This window comes from Mesocricetus auratus, unplaced genomic scaffold (genome assembly GCF_017639785.1).
Source record: "Mesocricetus auratus isolate SY011 unplaced genomic scaffold, BCM_Maur_2.0 Super-Scaffold_100013, whole genome shotgun sequence".
Taxonomy (NCBI): Eukaryota; Metazoa; Chordata; class Mammalia; order Rodentia; family Cricetidae; genus Mesocricetus; species Mesocricetus auratus.
Genome location: NW_024429196.1, coordinates 13,671,710 through 13,696,197, shown reverse-complemented (window position 1 = coordinate 13,696,197; position 24,488 = coordinate 13,671,710). Strand labels below are relative to the sequence as shown.

Here is a 24,488-nt window from a genome sequence, read left to right as displayed (position 1 = left end):
CCTATGGGATGCTCACTAGACCTGGACCTCTGACAGGAGAAGCTCTGAGCTGAGGAGACATCCCATACCCACCCTACTGCCTCCTCACTTCCCTCCACATGATCAGTACCGGTTTTCTACAGAAGGCAATATGTTTAGAGAATGAAATCAGATGAGGACAATTACTGGGAAAATCATTTAGTAATGCCAGTGCCCAGACTAGGAGCCCAGGATGGCCGGGAGCTAGGCTGGTACAACTTCTGACACATTGTGTGGCCTTAACCTCTTAGTTGTTTCTTGAACTTGATCTTCATACCTACTGCAGAAATGTTCATGTTGTGTAACTGAGTGATGTCTGAATTTTCTCTCAACTCTAAAATGTCTCTCCCAAACAATCAATTGTAAAAACATTGTGTTCTCGATTGGAGAGATGCCTTAGCAGCTAAGGGCACCGACTGCTTTTCCAGAGGACCAGGGTTCAATTTCCAGTACCTACATGGTTCACAACTATCTTTCATTTCAGTTCCAGATGATCTGATGCCGTCTGTCTCTTCAGGTATCAGATATACACAGACATGCAGGCAAAGCACACACACACACACACACACACACACACACACACACACACACACACACACACAGGCACACATACAATTGTGTTATTACTCACACATTTTAATCACTCTAGCCAAACTAAGCTAGCTGTTAAGAAGTAGCAAGTTTGAAGCTGGGTGGTGGTGGCACTTGGGAGGCAGAGGCAGGTGGATCTCTGAGTTGGAGGCCAACCTGGTCTACAGAGCTAGTTCTAGGACAGCCAGGGCTACAAAGAGAAACCCTACTTGAAAAAAGACACAAACAAAAGCAGCATGTTCGTTTAATGATTGTCCTGCCAACTTTTAGATTGCTTCTCAAGGTGGTGTTAGCAGCACTTGTCTGCAAAGGCCCGCTGTCACACACACACTAGTGGTCTCCATGAAGTAAGTCCTATGTCACTGACAGAGTTCCTTTTATGCCTTATGAGTTATTTGCCTGGAGGCAAGATTCTTTATCTTTCTTCTAAATGCTGGCTAGAATAAAGTCTTTGAAAAGTCTTAATGAAAAGAGCAAACAGGAGGATAGCATCCACCCGTTCTCTCTCTGGTGTCTGCTGCCTGAAAATGAAGACTCAAGACTGTTAGCACAATGTCAAAGGACTCCCACTGCATAAAAGCCAGCGCCCTTCTGCTCCACAGATACTCATCCCGCTGGCTATTTATGGAGAGAAAGCTTTGAGAATAAAAAGATATTAAGGAACTAATTAATGCTCTACGAGCTGCTTCAACAACACTAAGTCTATGCAGTAGAAGCTGGCGTTTTATACATGAAATGTCTCTTCAGTTTGCCCAACCCGGTAGAGACTCTGAAACAGGAAAGATTTTGTTCAGACTTACCAAGTTCCCTGTGGCTACTCAGGGAACCAGATTCTTTAGTAATGCTTTCAAAGTGTGAGTACAGAGAATTTTTAAATAATGAGCATGTGCTGAAGGCATCTTCTAAGAGGTAAAATAGATAGATGTTTGCCCCTTTGCCTTCATTGTGACTTTTCAGGACTCCATGGGGCACTCAGCCAGAAGGCCACAGCACCTGTCCTGTCTTGCACTTTTCTCAACCCAGTGACGGTTCCATAGGCAAGGCTCTTGGCTACTCTCTGTGTGCAGCTTACTGTTGAAGGAATTGGGACAGCCCATTGCCTATCTCAATTTGAGATCATGAAGAGGATTCCCCAAATAGAAATGTAAGATCTGGGGCCCAGCCAGGGCAGATGTCTGGTGTGATAAATTTTCCAGTGTAGTATCTGTGCTGGTTACTTTTACCTAGCTATGACCAAACTCCCTGGCAGAATAATAAGGGGGAAAAAAAAAGATTTGTTCTTGTTCATAGTTTCAGAGGGATCAGGCCAGGGTTGCCTGGTCTCATGCACTGTGCAGAGCATCGTGGTGGGGGGAGAGTGTGAAGAAACAGGCTTTTCACTTCTTAGTGGACTGGAAGTCAAGAGAAGCAGCAATGCTGGAAGAGAACAGGGTATGATATAATCTCAAGGACACACCCTTGGGGTCTCTGGAAATGCCCTCCTGGACACATCTGGACATGTGTTCCACTGTTCAAAGGCATCTATCTGTTAATTCAATCCGGTTGACATCAGAATTAACCACCACAGTGCCATTGAATCAGAGATGTACCCATCAACCCCAAACACAGCTCAAATATAGTAAACCGTATGCTAATGATTCACATTCTATACATTCCTATGCTAATTACTAACTGTATACACACAGGAATGATCTGAAAACTGTCTGATGCTTGCTTTCTGTTTGGCCCAGTATTCTTGGTTAACTTTGGAGAGTAGTGAATGCTTTATTTTTTGGCAGTGAGGACTATCCATTTCTTAACACCTTGAATCTAGCTTTAAAAATTCTATTAGCTTTCTAGTGTCTCTTCTACTTTCTAAAGATTAGCAGTTGGAGAACATTTACAATGTGCCTCAGGCAGGAAAACTACCTTGCTCCTAAATTGAAGATTACCATTTTGTATTGCTTAGATGAAGATCAGATCTGCAGTGTGAGCATCCGGGAATCTCGGTGTGTGCGAATCTCAGTAAATCTGAATTTGAGGATAGAATGCGTCAGTGAATGTGGTCCCCAGTGAAGCCATCATTTTGTCGAAATCTATTTTGCAAATGACAAAAATGCGTGATTTCTTTTTTTGGGGGTGTGTGAAATGTATATTATTTCTAAGGAATACATAATGATTTTGTCTATGTGATGGGTATTTTGGTTGTCAGTCTGGCTACATCTGGAATTAACTAAAAATTCGATTCACTGGCACACTTGTGAGTGATTTTTGGTTAATTGGATCCTTTCAGATAGGAAGGCCTACCCTAAATCCGCTCATCTCATAGCAGCCTATTTAAAGAACAAGGGAGGGTGAAGCAGCTACTTTTTGTCTGCTTGCTCCCTATCTCTCTGGAAAGTTGGTTCCCTCACTGGCATTAGAACCTACTTCTTCTGGATTCTGGTGTATACTGAAGAGCAGCCGAGACATCCAGTCTCATGGCCTGAAAAACTACTGGAATCTTGGACCTCCCATAGAGAGGCAGCCATTGTTGGACTAGCTGTACCACAGCTTGTAAAATACTCTAAAAATTCCTGTTTATTCCATCAGTTATGATTCTCTAGAGAACCCTAATACAGTCAATACTGTCTCAAAAAAATCAATTTATAGAGGACCACAGAAATTCCGTCTGGCTGTACTTCCAGCACAAGCCCTATGATCTCAAATTATTGGGCTGGAGAGATAGCTCAGAGGTTAAGAGCACTGACTGTTCTTCCAGAGGTCCTGAGTTCAATTCCCAGCAACTACATGGTGGCTCACAACCATCCATAATGAGATCTGGTCCCTCTTTTGGCTTGCAGACGTACATGGAGGCAGGATGTTGTATTCACAATAAATAAGTAAATAAATCTTTATAAAAAGATTATAAGCAGTAAATAGTAAAAAGAGATGAGCTGACTACAGTAACTATCTTTTGCTGCTTAACTATTAATCCTGCTTCACATATTCTTCCCAACACATATTCACACTTTTTTGTTTTAGTTTTAGTTTTTGTTTTTGAGACAGGGTTTCTCTGTGTAGCTTTGGAGGCTGTCCTGGCACTCTCTCTGTAGACCAGGCTGGTCTTGAACTCACAGAGATCCGCTTGCTTCTGCCTCCTGAGTGCTGTGATTAAAGACGTATTCACACATATTCATTCTAACGTGAAAGTACAGTCCGTTCTCATTATTAGCAGCAGTTATTTTATTCTGCATAATAAGGTATTGATTATTTTTCTCATTGCTGTGATCAAATACCTGGCAAAAACAAGTTATAAAGGAAAAGTTTTACTCTGGCTCACAGTTGGAGGGTATAGTCTGTGTCATGGTGAGGGAGGCATGGTAGCAGGAGCTTAGTGGTCCAGAGTCAGGAAGCAGAGAGAGAGGAATGCAGGTGCTGTTTGCCTTCTCTTTTTTATTTAATCCAGGGTTTCTGCTGATGGGATAGTGCTGTCCACATTTAGAATGAATCTTCCCACTTCTCCAACCTAGTCTAGAAACACCACCACATGCTGAGACTTTGACTTCTAGGGGCTTCTAGGTCCTATCAAGCTGACCATATTGATCATCATGCTGAGTTAGGGAATACTGATGTTTAGAAGCATTAACTTTCTCCATTATTAGATTTCAGCTCCCAGTGTTCTTGCCAGCTAATTAACAAAAGCACTGCTTTTGTACATGTGTGTGTTTCTATTTAAAGACACCTTCTGGGATAAGTATCATCCATTCATGTGTACTGAGCTCAGCAACCAACTGTACTGGAACTCATGCTTGAATGAAGCTTATCCAACACTTATGTTTTCTCTCTAAGGCACATCATAGCCTCCTGTACTTAAGAGCACCAGACAGCCCTTCCATAGTCTGCTCAAGGGCCAGTTTAAACAAGAAAACCATCAGAAAGAAAACACAAAAGATAAACAGGAGGCACTCAATAGACCATGAAAAGAATGTTTCCTCACACTGAACCAGGAAGGCAGAGTACTGTTGAACTGAACTCCATCTGGGAAGATGTTTGTGGAATAACCTAAATTGTTCACTGTTCTGTTCGGGTCCATGGATGTTGATGTGGGGGTTGCATGTAAAATTTATCGAGTAGGGAGACATAGAGAACCTACAAATATGATAACTGGCTGTTTTCTCTGTATTTTTTTTCTTATGAAGCTTTTGCAGGTGAGATTGATGCTCCTAGCTGTGTTGACTTCCAACCTCTCTGCAGTTTTATTAAAGACAGAAAATTTCCAAGTATTGATACCATCTCATTTTTGGGCAGGCTATGATAGGGTCCTTGCAGGTGCTTCTCCACTTTTAGTTAGGTTTTTGTTATTGTTTGTTTTAAGACAGGGTCTCACTACGTAGCCCTTGTTGGCCTGGTGCTCACTATAGTCCTGGCTGGCCTCAAACTCAATGATTTGCCTACCTTTGTCTCCTAAATACTGAGGTTAGAGGTGTGTGCCACCATTACCATTCAGATATATTTATATTATCAGTTTTCTAAAAATTATTTCTTTTAAAACAGAATATCCTTATTCGTGGATGTGACAGAGTTGAGATGAGTAGTGGCTGAGGGACTCATTGCTGCCCCAGGTGTGACCATTTCTCTTTCTGCCCAGGACTGACTGCTCTGAACGTAGAAGAGGAGTTTGATTTAATTTGTAAATTCCAATGCTTGATGCTGTTGGTTTTGCTATTATTTAGAGAAGTAGATGGAAGTAAGGTACAGTATTACTGTTTCATGGCATTCTACTTGCTATTAGTACAGTCAGAGTGGAGGCAGTGAGTGGAATTTGATTGTGATTGTTGACCAGCCATTGCGTGGATACAGAACGCAACCCATTGTGTGGATACAGAACAACCCAGGAGCAAGAAGGGCCTGAGGTGGGAGAGAAGCTTTGCTCTCCTTTATGAAAGGAAGGACTTGCTGGGCGTTGGTGGCGCACGCCTTTAATCTCAGCACTCGGGAGGCAGAGGCAGGCGGATCGTTCGAGGCCAGGCTGGACCTACAGCCTCCAAAACAGAGAAACCCTGTCTCGTAAAACGAAAAAAAAAAAAAAAAAAAAAAAAAAAAAGGAAGGACTTTTCAGAAATGTAAAAGACAAAACATTTCCATCTTGTTCTGTCTACTTCAAGAACATTTGATCCTTCCCCCAAAAAAGCTGCTGAAGGGACTCCTGAAGAAATCTGGGTTGGAGTTTTCCTAAAATCTATTTTATTTTATCAAGTGTGTGTGTGGGTGTGTATGTGCGCACACACATGTACGTACATAAATATGGAGATCAAAGAACTGGTTTGTGGGAGTTGGTTCTCTCCTTACACATTGTTTTGAGGCAGAATCTCTCTTATTGTTTCTACTGTCATGCTGTGTATTGGCCTGGGAGCTTCCTTTTTATCCTGTCTGCCTCCATCTCAGAATAGGAAATGTGGGATTACAACTGCTTGCCACAGCATCAGGCTGTTATAGGTGGGTTCTGGGAATCAAATTCAGGTAGTTAGGCCTGTGCAATAAGAGTTTTTACTTGTAGAGCCTTCTCCCTAGCCTCTATAACTTTATTATTTTTATTTTTTACTTTATAATTATGGATGTTTTGCCTACTTGCGTGCCTGTGCACCAAGTACATTCCTGGAGACCCAGAAGAGGATACCGTATCCCTTGTAACTCCCCTGAGTTACAGACAAATATGAGCTGCCATGTGGGTGCTGTGGGGTTGAATCTGGCTCCTCTGGAAGACCAGCCAGTTCTCTTATGCACTGATTCATCTATCTAGCCCAGCTCCATCCCCCAAGCTTTTAAGCCAACATTAAAATGTTCTATGCTTTCAGGGACTCATCTCTAGTTTTGTAGGTTGCTTGGACCGGCCTTGAACCTACTATATGCCCAAGCATGTGGCCTGTACTTTTACACCTATGATTACAAGTATGTGATGCCATGGGATTTCATGTAGGTGAAAAAGTCTTGCTTTTTTTTCCAACCAGGTTTTAACTCTAACCTGATAGGAAGATGGGAGCTTTTCAACGATACAGTCGTGACAGTTCTTAGCCTGGATATGTCAGTCCAGATAAAGGCATTTTCTGTGTGACTGATCAGATCAATCATGTCTCTGGAGTGGACCCTGCCATGGCTCTAAGAGTCAGGGGGACATCCAAGTGGGAAATCTTATAAATGCAGTCTAGGAGATGCTACCCTGGGCAACTTGTGAAAAGGAAGACAGACCAACTGCCAGCCAGATCTTTCTGTGTCTCTTCTCTGACTCACCTGAACAAGCATCAGAAGCAAATGGCATATCCACAGAACACCAATAATACTTCTGGCAGCTGTCTAGAGAATGTTTCCTCTTGCATCAGAAAGCAGGCCCACTGGCTTCTCGTTGGGATACTCCAGTGATGTTGTGAATGCACCACTTTTGTTTTGTAAGCCTCTTGATGAGTGGTCCTTGCTACTCTGAGAGGCTGTCTTGGGTAAGATGCTTCAGGTTATAGCAGTGCCACCTCTTACCCTCTGAGAAAAGAAGGCAAGGAGGAGAAGCAGAGTTTTGAAAAGGCCTCTGGGATGGGCTATAACCTCCATGAAGAAGAACATGCTCGTGAGAACAGAGGTGTAAAAAGTCAAGTTTACTGCTGACTTCTGAAAAATCTTCATTTTATTGGAAGATGAATAATAGTGGTACTCTCCGAAGTCCAACATACAGCACTTTTGTGAGCGTGTGCTAGCTCCAGGGAGGAGAGACTGTAGTGTGAAGAACAGGAGTTTTGAAGTCACACAAATCTGGTCTTTAGGTCACTATGGGCTCTGCAACTTAGAGAAAGCTATTTAATCCCAGTGACCTTTGTCTGTGAAATGTGCAAAAATAGCACGCAGCTTGCCATGTTGTGTGGATAAGGAAGGGTCTGTTCAAAGCATCTGGCAGGTTGCAGCCACACAGTAGACATTAGATGAGAGCTCCCTTAGATTTGTTGTCATTCCTGCATTCACCGTACACGGGGAACATTAAGTTGGGTAATGGGGGTGGGAAGATGAAAGGAGCAGGAGAAGTTGAAGATCTGTTCAGAGAGACCAGAAGTTCTGTGATACAGGAAGAGGTTGGTGACATGTGAACAGACAGAAGTGGCTCTTAAGCCACACTTTGGAATCAGGGAACTTTTCCGCATAAAAGAACTATCTACACGGAGTCACGACAGACAAGTTCAACAGGCGAGGAGTATAGGCATCCCAGCACACAGCAAAACATACATGAAAGCTTGTGGGAGAAGAAGTCATGGATCTCTAGTAGAAGTGACCAGAGCTCAAGGGGCCTGTTGTATTTAGTTACCTCATTGCTCCAACCTAATTTCTGAACAAACAAACAAAGGATTGGCTCATTGTTTGAAAAGATATAGTCTGGACTTGCTTGATCCCAGGCACTTGGGTAGAGTATCGTGATGGCAGGAATCTGCAGTAGAGGAGAGGAGGTGGTGATTCACTTCATGGTGGACATGCGGAGAATAATGCTTGGGTTGTACTTGCTTTAAAAAAAATCTGTTCATGTCTCCATCCTTTGCCAACCACATTCCAGATGGGTATTCAATTAGTCCTCTCTGAGCATTCCTCTCTGGACGCATGCTCAGAGGCACAGCCAGGAGTGTGTCTTATCAATTTCCCAGGTGGTTCTGAACCCAGCCATGTGGACAAGGAAGGTGAACCACTATCGCATCCATGCAGTGAGACATTACTCGGGAGAATTTTGCAATTGGTCTCTGAGGATATAGGGTTGGAGACCTTGACTTGTCTCATGTCTCTCTTGCTTTTCTACGGTAGAACAAGAAGAGTGCTGTTCTGCTGATGAATACAGCTATTTTGAAGAACAGTTCCCTTCAGTGACACAGAAGATACTGTAATTTAAATTGCTATGGGCTAGCAGAAAACACGCAGCAATCACAATTAACATTTATAATGCCTGGCAGTGTGTCCAGCTCTCCATCTTGCTGGAGTTTCCTGCACAATAGCAGTGATAACAGGCCATCTGTATATACCACGGAGACTCCCACTGGTGTCCCGTTTAACCACACGTTTTGGGACCCGTGTTACAGTCCCTCCATCAAGAAAGGCAACACAAAAATAATCTAAATGCATAGGGGAACAAGAGTCTGCCTTAGAAAAATATACTCATTATTTTTAAATTGCGTTGCTATTTGAGACATTTTATTTAAAGCAGTTTCTTCAGAGGAAATTGGTTCAGACTTAATGATCTATATCATGGAAAGCAAAGAATAGAAATTGAATGTCGGGTCCAACACACACTGTAACTTCTTAGCAAGGCAAGTCAGGCTAGGAGGCCCTGCATTACCCGGAGCCCAAATTCCCAGCCGTGCCTCAACTGACAAGTTCATGGTATCTCAGCATAAAGAGCTTACAAATCTTGCTGATTTATCCTAAGTGCTGTGACTGTGGAATTGGAGATTAATAAAGAGGTTGGAAACCGGCTGCTGCTACGTGTATCAGTTCCAGGATGTGCACACTTTCTGTTTTGAAAATGTTACTTTAGTTTTACTTAAGTGAGGGTTTGTGTGTGTGAGTATGTGTTCAGGAGTGCAGATGCCCAAGAAGGCCACAGATGTTGAAGAACCTGAAGCTGGAGTTACTGCTCACTGTGAATTGCCCAACCTTGGTGCTGGGAGCTAAACTCAGGTCCTCTGGAAGAGCAGACTGTTATGTGCTTTCTAAACATTGAGTCAGCCCCAGGTGTAAGCTTTTTTCACTTTAGGTGACTCATTCACCCCCACACCCCTGCTTAAATGGAACTGCAAAAGGATTTTCTAGAAAAATCTGTGCCCTTGTCATTCTATTTATTATTTATTTTTGCCATTAGCAGGAGGAACTTTAATGTTATGTTGTTTGAGAAAAATACAGGAGGTTCGGAAGAATATGTTATGATCCCAAAGGTCACTTTCATTGTAGTTGACATTGCTAGGTTTTATAAAGTGTCCTCGATACTCATTTTTAAGTTTTTATTTATTCTGAATCAAAGAGTTGGAAAATATGTCATTCTAAGGAATAGTTTTTATAATTTTCAGCATTTATCTGAGTAGATACATTTTTAGTTGAAAATACTATCTATCTCTGGGAATAGTCTAATGTTATGAGTTTGTCAACATTTCATGAACATGTTCTCAAGTCATCAAGTAATATAAATTTTGTCTTTACTTGTATAGTCTAAAACCACAAACTTCATCTATTTTACCTGCCCCCTTTTAAGGGTCCATGTATTTATTTTATTTTATTTATTTATTCTTGAGAGAGTAATATAGTTACATCATTTCCCTCTTCCTTTTCCTTCCTCCTTTCAGATCTTCCCATGTTCCCTTTCTGGCCCTCTTTCAAACTCATAGCCTCTGTTTTCATTGTTGTTACATAGGTACATGTGTGTGTGTGTGTGTGTGTGTGTGTGTGCATGCGTGCGTGCATGCGTGTGTGTGTGTGTGTGTGTGTGTGTGTGTGTGTTCCTAAGTACATATCTACAACATGGTGAGTGTGTATGTAGTATTCCTTAGTTGCCTGTAGTTCTTTATGTATTGATGAGGGCTAATGGGCTTTCCCCTGTCTGTATTAGCATTTCTATTGTTGTAGTCCTTGTTTAGGTAGTCTTTTAGGCAGCCATGTTATCGAGATTTCATGAGAGTATATTCTGACATTCCTAGTAGACACAACCTCAACAAATTCCGCATTCCTCTGACTTTTAACAATCTTTCTTCCCCCTCTTCTTCAATGACCCCTGAGCTTTAGGTGTGGGAATTGTTTTATAAATGTATCCTTTGGGACTGGGCATCACAACTCTGCATTTTGATTGGCTATGGTTTTCTGTAATGGTCTCCATCTGTTACAAAGAGAAGTCTCTTTGCTGAGGTGTGAGGACTACATTTATCTGTGCGTATAAGAACAAATATTTAAAATGTAGTTGAGGATTGTGCTACTTTAGTAAAGTGGCTGCTCTAGGTTCTCCTCCAAGATTCAAGCTGGGTATAGAAGCTGGAGTCATCTTGTTCAACATGATCTTCCTGGTTCCATTCACTTACCTGCTCAGAGCCTGGAGAAAGATCTAGCTGGTTAGAGAGGTGGTGTGGTGTCTCAACTCCTCCTCAGCAAGCCCCCACCTCAGAGGCTGTCTTCATCAGAAAATTCCAACTTACCTTGTCAGAACAACTTCTGAAATCATTGTGATGCTACACTCTCACACCTGAGCGGTCAGTGGCAGTAGTAGGTTCTGGGTAACTGGACCCTATTATTTATTTCATTCAGTTATAGTGTCCAGGTGGCTGGATAGAGTGCCATAATTATGTCCATTTATTCCAGAAAGCATTAATTCGGCTCTTCATTTCCAGAGTACCTTCTGGCCAACAGAAATCCCGTGTTAAGTAATGTCTGCCTTTTAAGTATTTACTGCTGCTGGTAACTCGTTTCACTCCTTCAGATATATCATTGTGGCATAACAGGAGCCAAAATGGTTCTTAGCACAAGTGACCGGTGGTTGGCTAATGCAGAACATGTTGCTAGCTCAAGCTAGGAGGTCTGTGCTAGAAAATGAGGATTGAATCAAAGCATAAAGATTTTTGAGCCAACTAGTTTAAACAGGTAGGTACTCCTTGCAAGGTGATCTGGCTGCCACCACAAGGCATGCTTTACAGTGTTGGGTGCATAAAAATGCCCTCTGTCAGAGACCACCTCTGTATCCTTGTTTTGAAATGGGAACTGGTAGAATATTGCCAGCTGTGAAGGCACCACCGAGGCACAGCCCAGTCAGATGAATGTGCTTTGAGTTGCTTTAGTTAGTGGGGATGTTTGAAAAACAGAGCAAGGATTCGTTATTCTTATGCTTTCTCCTTTGGGTGTCATGTATCTTGTATTTAGTACATGTTACTTGATCACCAGAAGAAAAACATAGGTCCCATTTTGGGCTACAGTAGAGCCATGGAGCATCCTTCACTTCAAAGGCTAGCATTAATGGCATCTCTCATAGTTGTCTTTAATATATTACTGTAAAAATTACAGTATCACTAAGGAAGAGATTCCCATGTTACTGATTAATGACCACATGGAAAATTTCTCCTGTGTAGTAAAATGCTTTCATTAAAAGGCCTATGGATTTTTTTTTTGAAGTGAGCATCTGAGAAAGATATTATAAGCCAAAGGTTTATAGAGTCTGCATATTAAATACAGCTAGCAATTAAAATATTTATTTTATCACAATTAAATAGAGTAATGAAATTAAATTCCACCATTAGGAATCTGTGATTTATGTGGAAACCTTTGTAGCTAAATGTAATAAATACAAAATAGAAAAAAAATTACCAATTAACTCAAGCTAACATTTTTTGCTTTTTTTTTTTTTAAGATGGCAGCCAGAGAAAAGTGCATCCTAAGAGTGTTTTTGCAGTTCTAAAAGAGAAAATAATATTACTAGTGAACAGAATGAAAATGATGAGAGACGCTGGGAGTGCTCTGGCCCATCTGTGGCTGCAGCTAAGATGTTCCAAGGTCTTCTGCCACTTAGTCTCCAACGTTAGTGCCTTTTCTTTTCAAAGTATTTGTGAAATCACAGTACTCAGGACTCAGTGAAGGCTTGTTTGTTGAACACATGTCTCCTTGAAATAAGATGAGCATGTGATCCCTTTATCCTTTTCTTGATCATCAAGTGCTGGACAAAACTGCAATGGAAAAGCAAAAGCAAAACGATGGCTGCCTGTCTGGGGTTTCTGCCATTGTGGGAAGGCGAATGATCCCAGTGAAGAACAGTGAAAAATGCTCTAAAATAAGATAAACATTCACCACTAATCCAAACTCTTCTTAGATACTAGGTGGGCAAGGACCTTATCCACAAGCAAACAAAATATTTCAATGAAGCAGTATACCACTTTTATTTATTTTTTTCTATTTCTGTTTTTCTATTTTATTTAGTATACCACTTTTAATTCTTCAACTTAAGGTTTTTTTTCTATTTAAGGAAACAAAATTTAAAATATTTAAAATATTTTGGTGTTATTTTCAAATAATGTGTGTGAAAACCAGTATCTCTTTGGTTAATGTGCTGATGACCTTACTTGAGTGAGGACTGGAATACCTCAAGGCAGTACTTGGTGAGAAATAGTGTAATTTTCAAGAATTCATGTATGTACTTAAATGGAACTTTTCAGCCAGATACGGTGGTGGACAACTATAATCTTAACACTCATGGGACCAAGGCAGAATCATGGCCAGTGTGAGGTCACCTGGGTTACATAGTAAGGTATAAGCCAGGGTTGGCTACCTGTCTCAAGATATAATTAAAAAAATACTAGAACAACTTTAGATTTGCAGATAAATTGTGATTAAAATTCCTTTGTAAGCCGGGCATTGGTGGCGCATGCCTTTAATCCCAGCACTCGGGAGGCAGAGGCAGGCCGATCTCTGTGAGTTCGAGGCCAGCCTGGTCTACAGAGCGAGTTCCAGGACAGCCTCCAAAGCCACAGAGAAACCCTGTCTCGAAAAACCAAAAAAAAAAAAAAAAAAAAAAAAATTCCTTTGTACCCCACTTAGTTTTTGTTTGTTGTGAGATATCCACCAGAGAAAGCGACTTGGATATTAGTCCAAGCCAATAGAAAGTCTTTATTAGACAGATGGAGACTACTCTTGGGTGTTCAGGACCCCAATGCAGTCCCTAACCTTTCTCAGTGTGATCTTTTAATTACAAATGTCACATCCTAGATGACACACCCCAGTTAGCAAGAACAATTAGCCAGAAGCAGAACTACAGAAGTCAAGAAGCAAGGTTAGTAGTAGATTTTTAAGGACCTTCCCAAAACTATGGCCTTTGATAGTTTAGGTTTTTGTTCTCATTTGGCAGGTGTTGTTGGCCTGAATGGAACCCCCAGCGTTGTGTCAGTTGAATTTAGTCCATAGTTTTACTTGTCTGTATAATAGGAACTATTCCATATCTTTCTCTGTGTTGTGTTTGGTCACCTTTATCTCTTTACATTCTTCTTGGTTGTGATAGCTTCTCAGACAATTCTTATTTCTAATATGGCCTTGACAATTTGGAGACATGCAAGTAAAGTGAACCCTAACTGATATGGGCCCGTTTTTAACATTTTAATTTCATTAAAATTGATCTTATTAGTGTGAGTGTGGTGTATATGCATGAATGATGGCCCAAGTGTGCCACAGCACTCTTGCGGAGGTCGGAAGACAACTTTTGGGAGGTTCCGTCCTTGTGTGTGGGTGTGAGGACCCATCTCAGGTTGTCAGACTTGTGTAGCAAACAGTGTTACCTGCTGAACTGTCTCATCCACCTGAACTAATGGTTTTTTATTTGTTTGCTTGTTTTGTTTCTTATGATTAAACTGGGGTTGATAATAAATAAAGATCCACACCCATCATGTCAAAGGTACAAAATCAGTGTGGTTTGTTGCTGTTGAGAATCGCCTACATCATCTAAATGAGGTGAGTGTTGGGTTCCTTCTAGTGAAGGTACTTACCCTCATCTTTATGTTGTTTCCTAAGAACCAGACAAATTGTGGCTGCTGTCTTACTAGACCATCACAGCAGCAATGAATGGGGGTTTCTGTGGATCAGTCAGTTCTTCATTTGCCTGCTCAGATTTTAGCATCTCTAGCAAACGCCCCATGAGCTCGATGGCGACTGTGCTGAGCACCAGCTGAGCACCCTCTCCATCTTCATGCACCCTTGCTGCTGTGTCACTTCTAGTCTGTTGTAAAACTGAGTTTATCTTCGTCGTATGTCTTCTCTCTTTAACCCCACTTCTCTCTCATTGCCAAAATACCTTGCAAATTTTAAAAGATATTAAATGTCTTCTTCATATTGCAGATTTTTTTCCCTCTACTTTTCGAAGTCAATCTGCCAGGCATCTCCAGTGGGAGGCACTGTCACAGATTTAATTTTACAGAACTAGACAGAAAGTTCCAAGGACCTTATCCCCTTAACGTCTTCATTCTCTCTTGGCCTTGGCTTTCCAGAGTGCTGAGTCTTCCAGAGACTTCTTGTGATTTTCATTTTCTACCAGAGAGGCACAAAAGCTTAGCTTTACATAATTTCATTTTACTCCAGACCCTCAGTTCTTAGACTCTGTTTTTACCCTTTCTCCCCAAAGCTTTCTGTTCTTTCCAAGAAAGGAGACACTTGACAAACAAAAATACCCAAGCTCTCTCACCTTTGCTAGCTGGAAGTAATTGGAAAGGCCACCTGCTCAGCCTATTTATTTCACTTTAAATTACAAGATGAAGGATTGTAATTAAGTTGGATTCAACTAAATAATGTGAAACTCCCCAATCTGCGCTTATGGATCCGAGTTTAAAAGCATCCTGCCCTTGGCCCCTCAAGAGCTTTTCTTAATTCTTTTGTATTAGGATGTTAAGGTCAGTCAGAGCTTTTTGTGAGTCAAAACCAGCCACATTCATATGTGAGAAGATTTAGGCCAACAATTCAAGTTTTTAATTACAGGAAATAATCACCAACTACTTGGAGACTCAATTAAAAGTGTTTTTCTTTTTCCTGTTGGAGGAAGAGTGCCTTTGTACTTTGAACCCCTGCTCATTTGTAAGAAATACCATGTTCTTTCATACTTACTTCCATTCTGGACTCTACAACTTCCCACTGTGAATATCAAAATCAATTTTCTTGGAGTCAAAGAGATTGGTAATAGGATTGTATCCTGCTAATAGAAGTGACTTAATATTTAAGAGAATATTGGCTTTGCTTGTGATTTGACTGAACTGGGTCTCCTACCTCTGGTTCATCCCACTCCATATGTATCTGTCTGAGACCCATGGAGTTCCTTAAATTTTAGTAGTTGGGGATTAATAAAATAAAGCCATAATTCAATTCTCTGGACTGTTCCGAACTCAAGTGAATGAAATGATCTTAATAAGATGAAGAGGTTTTTTTTTTTTCTTTTTAAACATTGTTTATTCAATCCTTTATATTCTTCCAGAGAGGCAGGGAAACCCGAAGTTTTGGAAGGGCGTTTTCGGTCAGTCCTAAGCGAGAAAGCATGAAGAAGACTTGAGTTGGTACAAAGTAGTCCTGCAGCTGAAACTGAGCAAGCTCTTTCAGTGCTGGGGATTGAACCCAGGGCCTCAGAAATGATAGGCAAGTGCTTGACCAACCAGCTCTATTCCAGTCCTGTTTTATGTTTTCTTTTGAGATCAGGTTTCACTAAGTTGCTCAGACTGTCATTGAACTCACTGCCTGTCACCCAGGCATATCTGAACTTTAGATCCTCCTGCTTCACCTTCTGAGTAAATGAGGTTATCAACCAGTACCACTAGGCCTATCTCTCAATTTTATTTTCAACTGAAAGATACAGTGGTTTTTAAAAGTACTAATTAATAACATGTTTAGACATGATACCTAGGATCCTATTCCATAAGTTCCTCTAATTACTCATCGTTTGTGATCTCTTATTCATTGAAAAGTATCATGATGTGAGTTGGGCTAAAAATACAATTGCCTTTCTTCCTGTATATCATTTTAATTTGAAAATATCAAAGTTTATCATCAAGTATATTCCTTTGGTGGGGGTGTGTGAGACAGGGTTTCTTTGTGCAACAGCCCTGGCTGCCCTGGAACTTGCTGTGTACACCAGGCTGGCCTCAAACTCACAGAGATCCTCCTGCCTCTGCTTCCCAAGTGCTGGGCTTAAAGGAGTGTGCCTCCAAGCCTGGCTAGTATATTCCTATTTTGTAGGTTTGTAGACTTAGGTAGGCAATATTGTTAGAAGTAGCATGCTGGGATATCAGCAAGCCAGGACTTCTCTGGTTAGGAAATTTGAACCTAATCCCATGGACATTAGCAAATAAGGCAGTTAGCTTTCTTGTCCCTATAACAAATACCCAAGAAAGGTTATCAAAAGGAGAGGTTTTGGCTTTGTGGTTTTTTGGGTTTTTGTTTTGGCTCATGGTTTCAGAGGGTTCAGTTCATGGTTGTTTGGCTCCTTGTACTTCAGCAAAATATCATGGGAATGCATGGCAGAGGAATGCCAGTCCCTCATGGTGGACAGGAAGCAGCAAGCAAGCAAGTCTCATGTACAACCCTGAAAAGCCCTTTGACTGTAGCCTGCTTCCTCTAGCTAGATCTACATTCTCAAGTTTCCAGACTCTCCCCAGTAGCGGCATCACCTGGGAAATGAGGGTTCAACATGTGCACCTCTGTGAAGGATATTTTTACATGTAAACATAAAAAGAAGCAGCTGAAACATTCTAAATAGGAAAGTGACATGATCAGATTTGCATTTTAGGCAAGTCCAGGGGGGAAGGTTTGAGTTCTAGTTTATTGCAAGCTGCAGCAAGACATTACTTCTCACTTCTGTACTGTAAATAAGCTAACACCAAGTCTTTAAGGTGAACTTATTGTCATCACCGTTGGATTCAGCAACCAGGGGGTCATGCAACTTTGGGAAGACTGACTCAGTGGAGGGGCAGAGGCAATGAGGCAGAGATTGATTAGCAGATCTGGACAGCAAGTGAGAATGGATCCTCCTTCTGGAAGCTTCGCTGTGAGAAGAAGAAGCCAACTCCAGGAGATTGGAATACCCTGAGGCATGGAGAGAGTTGGTGGGTGGACCTGCTGTCCAGACAAGAACGTGGAGGGGGTGGGATGGAAATCACCGTAGTGACAGAAGCCTGGGGTAAGGATGTTTACGCAGTGAGAGGAAACTAGAGAAGCCTTTGCCTGTCTTTGCATTTCCCAATGAAGATCTTTCACTAGGCGTGACAGAAGAGGCTGGCGAGGAGCACGGCTGGAAGAGAACCCTAAAGGTTAATGTGAGTGTGTGGAAGAAGGGAATGGAATGTCACCTGAACCCTATGTGGACCCTGTGTCCGGTTGACAGGAGAGGCCCGAGTATGCAGAAGTGCTGTGTAGGAAACACTGATCCTCAGCATAGCACTGGAAGAAAAGGATCCCGGACTGATGGGGATGGAGATCTGACCAGTGAGAAGAGCGGGAGGCTAAAGTGACAACAGGACTGAATGATTTCCAGATAGCACATAGACGTGTAACCTGGAGGAGACCAAGTGAAGACTGGCCAAGGTAGAGCTGCACGGTTATGATCAGAAGCCAGGACAACACAGTAGGAAATCTCCGACACTGACCAGCAGTTCCAAGGCTCCCTGAGTGTGGGGGGATAGCAGGTAAGAGTCTGGGAGAACTGGTGGCCTAAACCTGGAAACTGACGTCTCAAGGGCATTGAATCCCTTCGGAAAGTCAGAGAAATACCAAATCAACCGTGAACAATGGGTGGTTGTCAGAACAGGAGTAAGGGTAAGGGTAAGGGGATGTGCTCCTCACAGAAGAAACCTCCTTACCCACATTCAGAGCATTACCAGGAACTCTGAAAATTGGATTTTAATCACAATTGCTTTCAGTAACATTTAGAAGTTTTGGTGTATTTTCCCTGGAAATATTACCTCTTACCCATCTCAAGGTAAGGTTCTTACAGGTTCTAAAACAAGAACAACTCCCTCCCCCTTCTTTGCTGAGTGTCTTCTTCCCACAGTAATTCCAACATTAAAAGCGACTTTATCAAAGTGGAATATGAATAGATCACTCTGAAGATTTTCAGTTGGGTGTCATCAAGATAAGTCTAATAGGGCTGGCCAATTACCCTCTTGTTTCACAGAGAGTTTTCTGTCTTCTGTAATTGAGTTGTTCTAGATGTGGTCACTATAATTTGGATCTTGGCTGGCTTCCAAAGGCTGTGAGTTGGAGACTTGGTTCCCAGTCTATAATGTTCTTGGGGATGGGGGGTGGGTAGGTGGATTGGGACCTTTAAGAGGCATGGCCAAGAAGAAAGAAGTGAGGTCACCAGACACCTGTCTTCACGATAGTGGACCCTCCTATTCTCTTCTTGGCCACAATGAGATGAGTCTGTTGGTCCATCACTCAATCCTCACTGTGTCTTGCTGTAAACCCCATGGTCAGTGGCCATGGACTGGGGTCTCTAAAACTGTGAGTCACATATGCTGACTTATTCCAGATAACGATAACATTTAGGATTGTTCTTAAAGACTTTCATCAGAACTGGTTTTGGTCAGACTGCCCTGTTAATGTATCCACATAACTACAGGGTTCAATGATGAGTCATTTCATTTACTTTTATACCCTATACAGGCCCGGGGGGGGGGGTGGTTTACTGAATGTGTTTCTCTTGACTACTTTATAAATTAGTTTATTATTTAAGTAGAACTGTTATTTAACATGAACACCCTGAAGCATGCAAAGAAAGATTAGACCCTTAAATAAAATGAAATAACACAGGCTGGCTTTTGTCTAGTGTTCAAAGGTTCAATAACATTGCCATGAGTTCTAAGTTCTCCAGCTTTTTACACAAAGATGCTTGGGAGACGGTCTCGGGGTTTTCTTTATTTTATTTATTTATTTATTTATTTATTTGAGGCAGGGTTTCATTGTGTAGCCTTGGCTCTCCTGAAACTAGCTCTGTAGATCCGCTTGGCCTCCAACTCACAGAGATCCGCCTGCCTCTGCCTCCCGAGTACTGAGATTAAAGGCGTGGGCCTCCACCGCCCAGCCTGTATCAGGGTTTTCTAATCAGCAAAGGCTTGACATATTAATGTGGAAGACATGGTGAAAGCAATAAAATGTAGTGAAGATGGTATAAAATTGGGCAAATTATTATGGTAGAATGAAAAATAAGGTTGCTGTCACTGGAATGAGAGTTAAATTGCCATTTCAGTTTGCTGTGGGAGTTGTTTAGCTGTTTGACAACTTTAAAAGCTGGGCCCAGAACTGAATTGGTTTGAGCACATAACTTGAGACTTAGTATCACCCATTGTTTTCCTCTATTCTCACATTCTACCTATCCAGTTACCCTGATTAGTGGCCTCTTGAACCTTCCTGAAGATGTTTGTGGTTCTAGATCTAAAGGAAACCTACTCACTTACTCAGAAGAATGGGTCATTTCATATAATCATAGCAGAGTAGGGAGAAGGATAGGGAGGAAGTGGGCTGGGCATTCCTACATTCCATCTACAGTTAAAGACCTCCTCATACTTCACCCCCCACCCCAGCCCATCTCCCCATTCCCCCCACACCCAACTTTTTTCTTTTTTTTTTGAGACACGGGTTTCTCTGTAACTTTGGAGCTTGTCCTGGAAGTCACTGTGTAGACCAGGCTGTCCTTGAACTCACAGAGACCCACCTGCCTCTGCCTCTTGAGTGTTGGGATTAAAGGCGTGCACCACCATTGCCTGGTTCCTCATGCCCTTTTAAAAGCCTGCTGTAAAAGTGGAAGATGGGCCTGGGAGGAGATAGTGGGGGAAGTGGGAAGTTAATATGACCACAATATATTGGATGCATTAAGAAATTCTGAAAGAATTAATAAAAAAGCCTGACATAATTTGCCTGGGTTATTTATGATACACTTTAGACTTACCTCAGAATTACATTTATAGTTAATGTGGTGATTCCAGAAATGGGGAACTCATTGAACTGCTATTTGCATTAGGAGAAACACTAAGGTGTGCTTGAGGAAGTCAATGCTGAGAGATTCTAGCACTGGGTATCATAGCCTGAGGGATGGAAAGAGGGAAGGAACTTCATAAATGTTGCATTCTCTTTTCTGTGGACCGATTTTATTGTATTTTCTTTTATTTTGAGTTCTCATCTCACTATATTTCAAAGCTGGTTTCTTTCCCCTGGAACTGTATCTCTGGGGTGAACCAAGCCAAACATGCTGCCATGATTTGGAGTAAAGGTTAATACACTAAGACTGTCTCTTTCAAGAGTGAGAGGTCACCATTTGTGTAGGCAGCGCTCATTAAAAGCAAATTAAAAACTTAAGTGCATGGAGTTGGTGAGACCACTCAGTGCGTGAAAGCACACGTGACCTGCGTTTTATCTCTAGAACCCACAGTGTCACTCTGTGACATGTATACATTTGCAGTCACAAATACACATGGCAACAATAAATACAACCTTTAGTCTGTCAAAAGAAAAGCAAGTATGTCTTTAAGTTATTTTCTACATAACCTAGGTGAGACTTCTAAGAATATTGTAATTTTTAATTAATATATCAGCTTTCCTCAGTCACTTGAAGAAGTTCTCCCTGCTTTGTCAGAGTAGGAAAGGTGACATTTCATTTTTCACACTAAAGCCCATCGTAGGAGATCCAGTTATAGATGCTTCCATATTATTTTCCTTGCCATAGTTACATGCTTATCTCTAGATCAGGCCTTCCCATCTCCTCTGGACTATTTCAGCGGCCTCTGTATTGTCCGAAGGCCCCTCATTTCCTTCCCCATGCCAGCCTGTCCTCCCACTGCTCTGAGGACTTTTTTGAGTCTCAGTTCTGGACACCCTGATTTGAACGTTGGGGAGCTTCTCCAGTGGTTCTTAGGCCCGAGTCTCAAGTCGACCTCCCACGGTTCTCCTCTACCTTCTGCCGTCATCTGTTTACACAGACTTCTCTCTTCACTTGAGCATGCCACTCTTTAACTGCACCCCCTTTGTCACTGGTCCCTCTGCCAGTCACGTTCTCTGTCCTCCCCTCTTGCTGTATACCTAACCCTGGAATCTAAGAAGTTAGCCTCAATGCCCCCTTTGTCACCACATCTTCCCAGATAGCTAACCATCCCCTGGCTGGACAGTAATTCTTCGGTCTTGAATAGCACTTTGCCTCTGGTGTTACTCTGTGTTTTGTTGTGTATTAATTATTATTTACAGTGCTGGGGATTGAACCCAGGGCCCTGCACATAATTAGTCACACTCTCTTCCATCGAGTTTATGTCTCTTCTCTTAGGTTTGGAGGGAATGCATTGCCTAATTATGAATCACCAAGTTCTATGAAATGAGGGTGCAAGTTCACTTATTTTGCTTCATAAAGTGTTTTTGTTATTCAAGATGCTGTCTGCTGACAGTGTCACCTGGAGCTTCCTGAGGGTGGGAGATTCCCTTTCCTGCTGAAGGATCCCTGTTTAGTCTGCTGACGTCACTGACGGCGGAACACAAAGTAGTGTGCCCTTGAGCGTGAACGTCTTCCAAATACGAAACTTGGTATGCCCCTCTCAGGGGAAGCGGGGGATGGAGGTGGGTTACAGGTGATTTCAAGCGTTAATAATGGGTATTTTTAGGAAGTCGTATGAGCCCCCAGAGAATAGACAATAGCTTGTAAATGGGCCTACATTAAGTGGTCCTGACAGATAATGAAAAGCTGTGACATCTGTCTGGGTTTGGTGGCATCCCTTAGTCTTCATTCCTTGGGTGTGAACTTAGTCTTTACTGACATGAAATTCTGAGGAAGGGAGTGATGGTCACTGTGTTCACTCTGGAGGACCCTCCGCAAAGGGGACTTCAGAGAGAGAGAGAGGTCCACTTTGCCTGGAGGTCAGAAAATCTCTGGTTCTGAGTGTGACTAGAAAGACTTTCTTGTTCAAAGTACTCAGCAAAAAAGTTTGGGGGTCTCCTTTTTCTGAGCTCCAACATTAGAAATACATGATCCCAGCCTCCATACTAGACTAGCTGAATCAGACGCCAACCTCCACAAAGGTCTCAGGGGGGTTACACTTCCTAGGAATCCAGAGTTTATGTGCATAATCACACAGGATCGCCTGTGTGGTAGGGACTCTGAATGTCTACTGAATGACTAATAATCAATGGCTAGTGAATGGATTACATTGAGATTGTTCTCTGAGTTAGGACATTATCTCACAGTCACCCAGACAGAAAATGTCTCCCAGAGCAGCTCCTTTTCCTCCAACCATTTTCAGTTTTAGAAAACTGTAGTCCCTTCCTTTCCTTTAATATCCTCAATTTGTTACTTTCCAGTCACCTTTGTGGCATCCGCTGTCATTTTCATGCAAGTCCTTTTGGCATGAACAAGTCTAGAAAGAAACCTGTTAATTGTTTCTAGTTATACTTTATGAGCACAGCCCCCCCCCCCCCCCATCTAAGAGTAAACACCCGTGTGTGTCTCATTTTATTAGTATCTCAGCTGTGGCATTTGGAACTAAGTGGCAAAGAAGATGTAAAGGTTAGAGGGATGTTCTCTGTCACCAAGTCAAAAGCTTAGTATTCCATCTCACACTTCGTTGCTAATAACCCCAGAAGGAGATGACAGTGTAGCACGCTGAGATTTTTCAAAACAGGAGAGAATTTGACAGCAAAGTCTTCTTAGCTGTCTGGGAATGAAACAAGAGTGGGAGAAAAGCCGACTATAAGGAGGTGTACTTGCCTCGGCCTAGATGATGCGAGAGGAAAGTGCCAGCCACTGTACTGCCTTGCGGGAATCTGTAGGGTCACTTTGCTTGTAACAGTAATTGGAATGGTGACATTTTGTGTGCACAGGACAGAGACTCTGCAAGGCATAGAGTAATTTTTCACATTATAAAGATCTGAACTGTCCGTGAGGCCATGATTTCAGAGTGTCTGGCCAGGCATTTGGGAGATAGAAAACTCTATTAATATAATTATATATGTATATATACATATACATACACACATGCATATATATATATATATACACACACACACACACACATACATACACTAGTGAAAGCCATAAAAGGAAACTTACTCATGTGTTTACATTGTGACAAAGAATACAGAGACCTAGTGTGTCTTGCATTGGTTTTCATGAAATAAACAAAATGTTAAATATTGCTGAATTTTCCAAGGATACAGCCACTGCAGAATATGGATGTTTATAGTTTTTAATCTTTTCTTTTAGAACTTTATATGTTCACTGTTATTTTAAAATAAACAGGCCTCTCTGCTCATGCCAGACATCATATGCAGCTACAGAATTTGCACTGATTCTATTTATAGGCGTAAGACTCCATCATCTGAAAATGTTCTAAGACAGGGTCTTACTGTGGAGTTGTGGCTTATATAGTCCGGACTGACCTCTAACTGAAGAACCCCGGCCTCTGTCTCCCAGGCGCTAAGATATGGGAATTGGCTTGTTTGTCTTCTTGTGTCTTGTGATGTACTTACACCTGAGAAGTCATGTACCGAAATGTATCTTAGCACATTTAAATTTTTGTCTTTCTTTATATATGTATGTTTGTATTTTGTGTCAGGGTCCCAAAGCTCAGGTCCTGTCGTTCCTTTCACTTCCTGAGTGCTAGGATTGCAGATGTGTGCTACCATATACCTGTTGTCTTCTTTATACAACAGGGCATTATAATGATTTTTTAAAATTCAAGTGTGATGAGGCAGTTTTATTTTTCTTTTAATTAACTATGTCTCAGAGCAGAGAGAGGCAGTGGGGCCGAATCTTTGTGAACGATCTGCCTAGACAGCCTCATTAGTTCTTGTCAAAAGCTACAGGGTAAAGACTTCAGCTTAATGAATGTAAGAATTAGAAAGAATCATATTCCATGTGGCGAGAAGCTGAGGGGGAAGTGTAGTTGGATTTTTCTTTGTATAGGCAGTTCCCAAATAATGACACTGAGATGTAGTATTAACTATGAAAGCAAAACCTATACCGTAGGCTTGTTCCTGACTAGCTCTTATAACTTAAATTTACCTGTTTATATTCATCTATGTTCTATCACGTGACATCTACCATTTCCTCTCTGTGTGTCCTGGTATCTCCTATGCGCTTAGATTCCTCCTCACAGTTTCTGTCTCTCTGCCTGGAAGTTCTAACTATACCTCCTGCCTAGCTATTGGCTTTTCAGCTTTTTATTACACCTCTCACAGAAATATGCCTTCACATAGTGTACAAATGTCCCACAAGAGGGAAGCTTCGTACAGGTGGCTGCAGAGGGAAGTCACATTAACATGTAGTGCTCCGTCTTTGAGGTCAACGCATCAGGGTCAGAGGTTCTCCCTGCCACTTTCTACCATGGGGCCTTTGTAACTGTCCGGATCCTTGCCTCTGCTGTCCTGTCATGGTATAA

General features: G+C 41.8%; 1 protein-coding gene across 17 annotated transcripts in view; it reads left to right on the top strand.

Moving 5' to 3' along the window:
* Kiaa1217 (KIAA1217 ortholog) overlaps nt 1-24,488 on the top strand; it is an 806,709-nt gene that overhangs the window by 564,147 nt on the left and 218,074 nt on the right. The gene's annotated exons all lie outside the window — the stretch shown is intronic.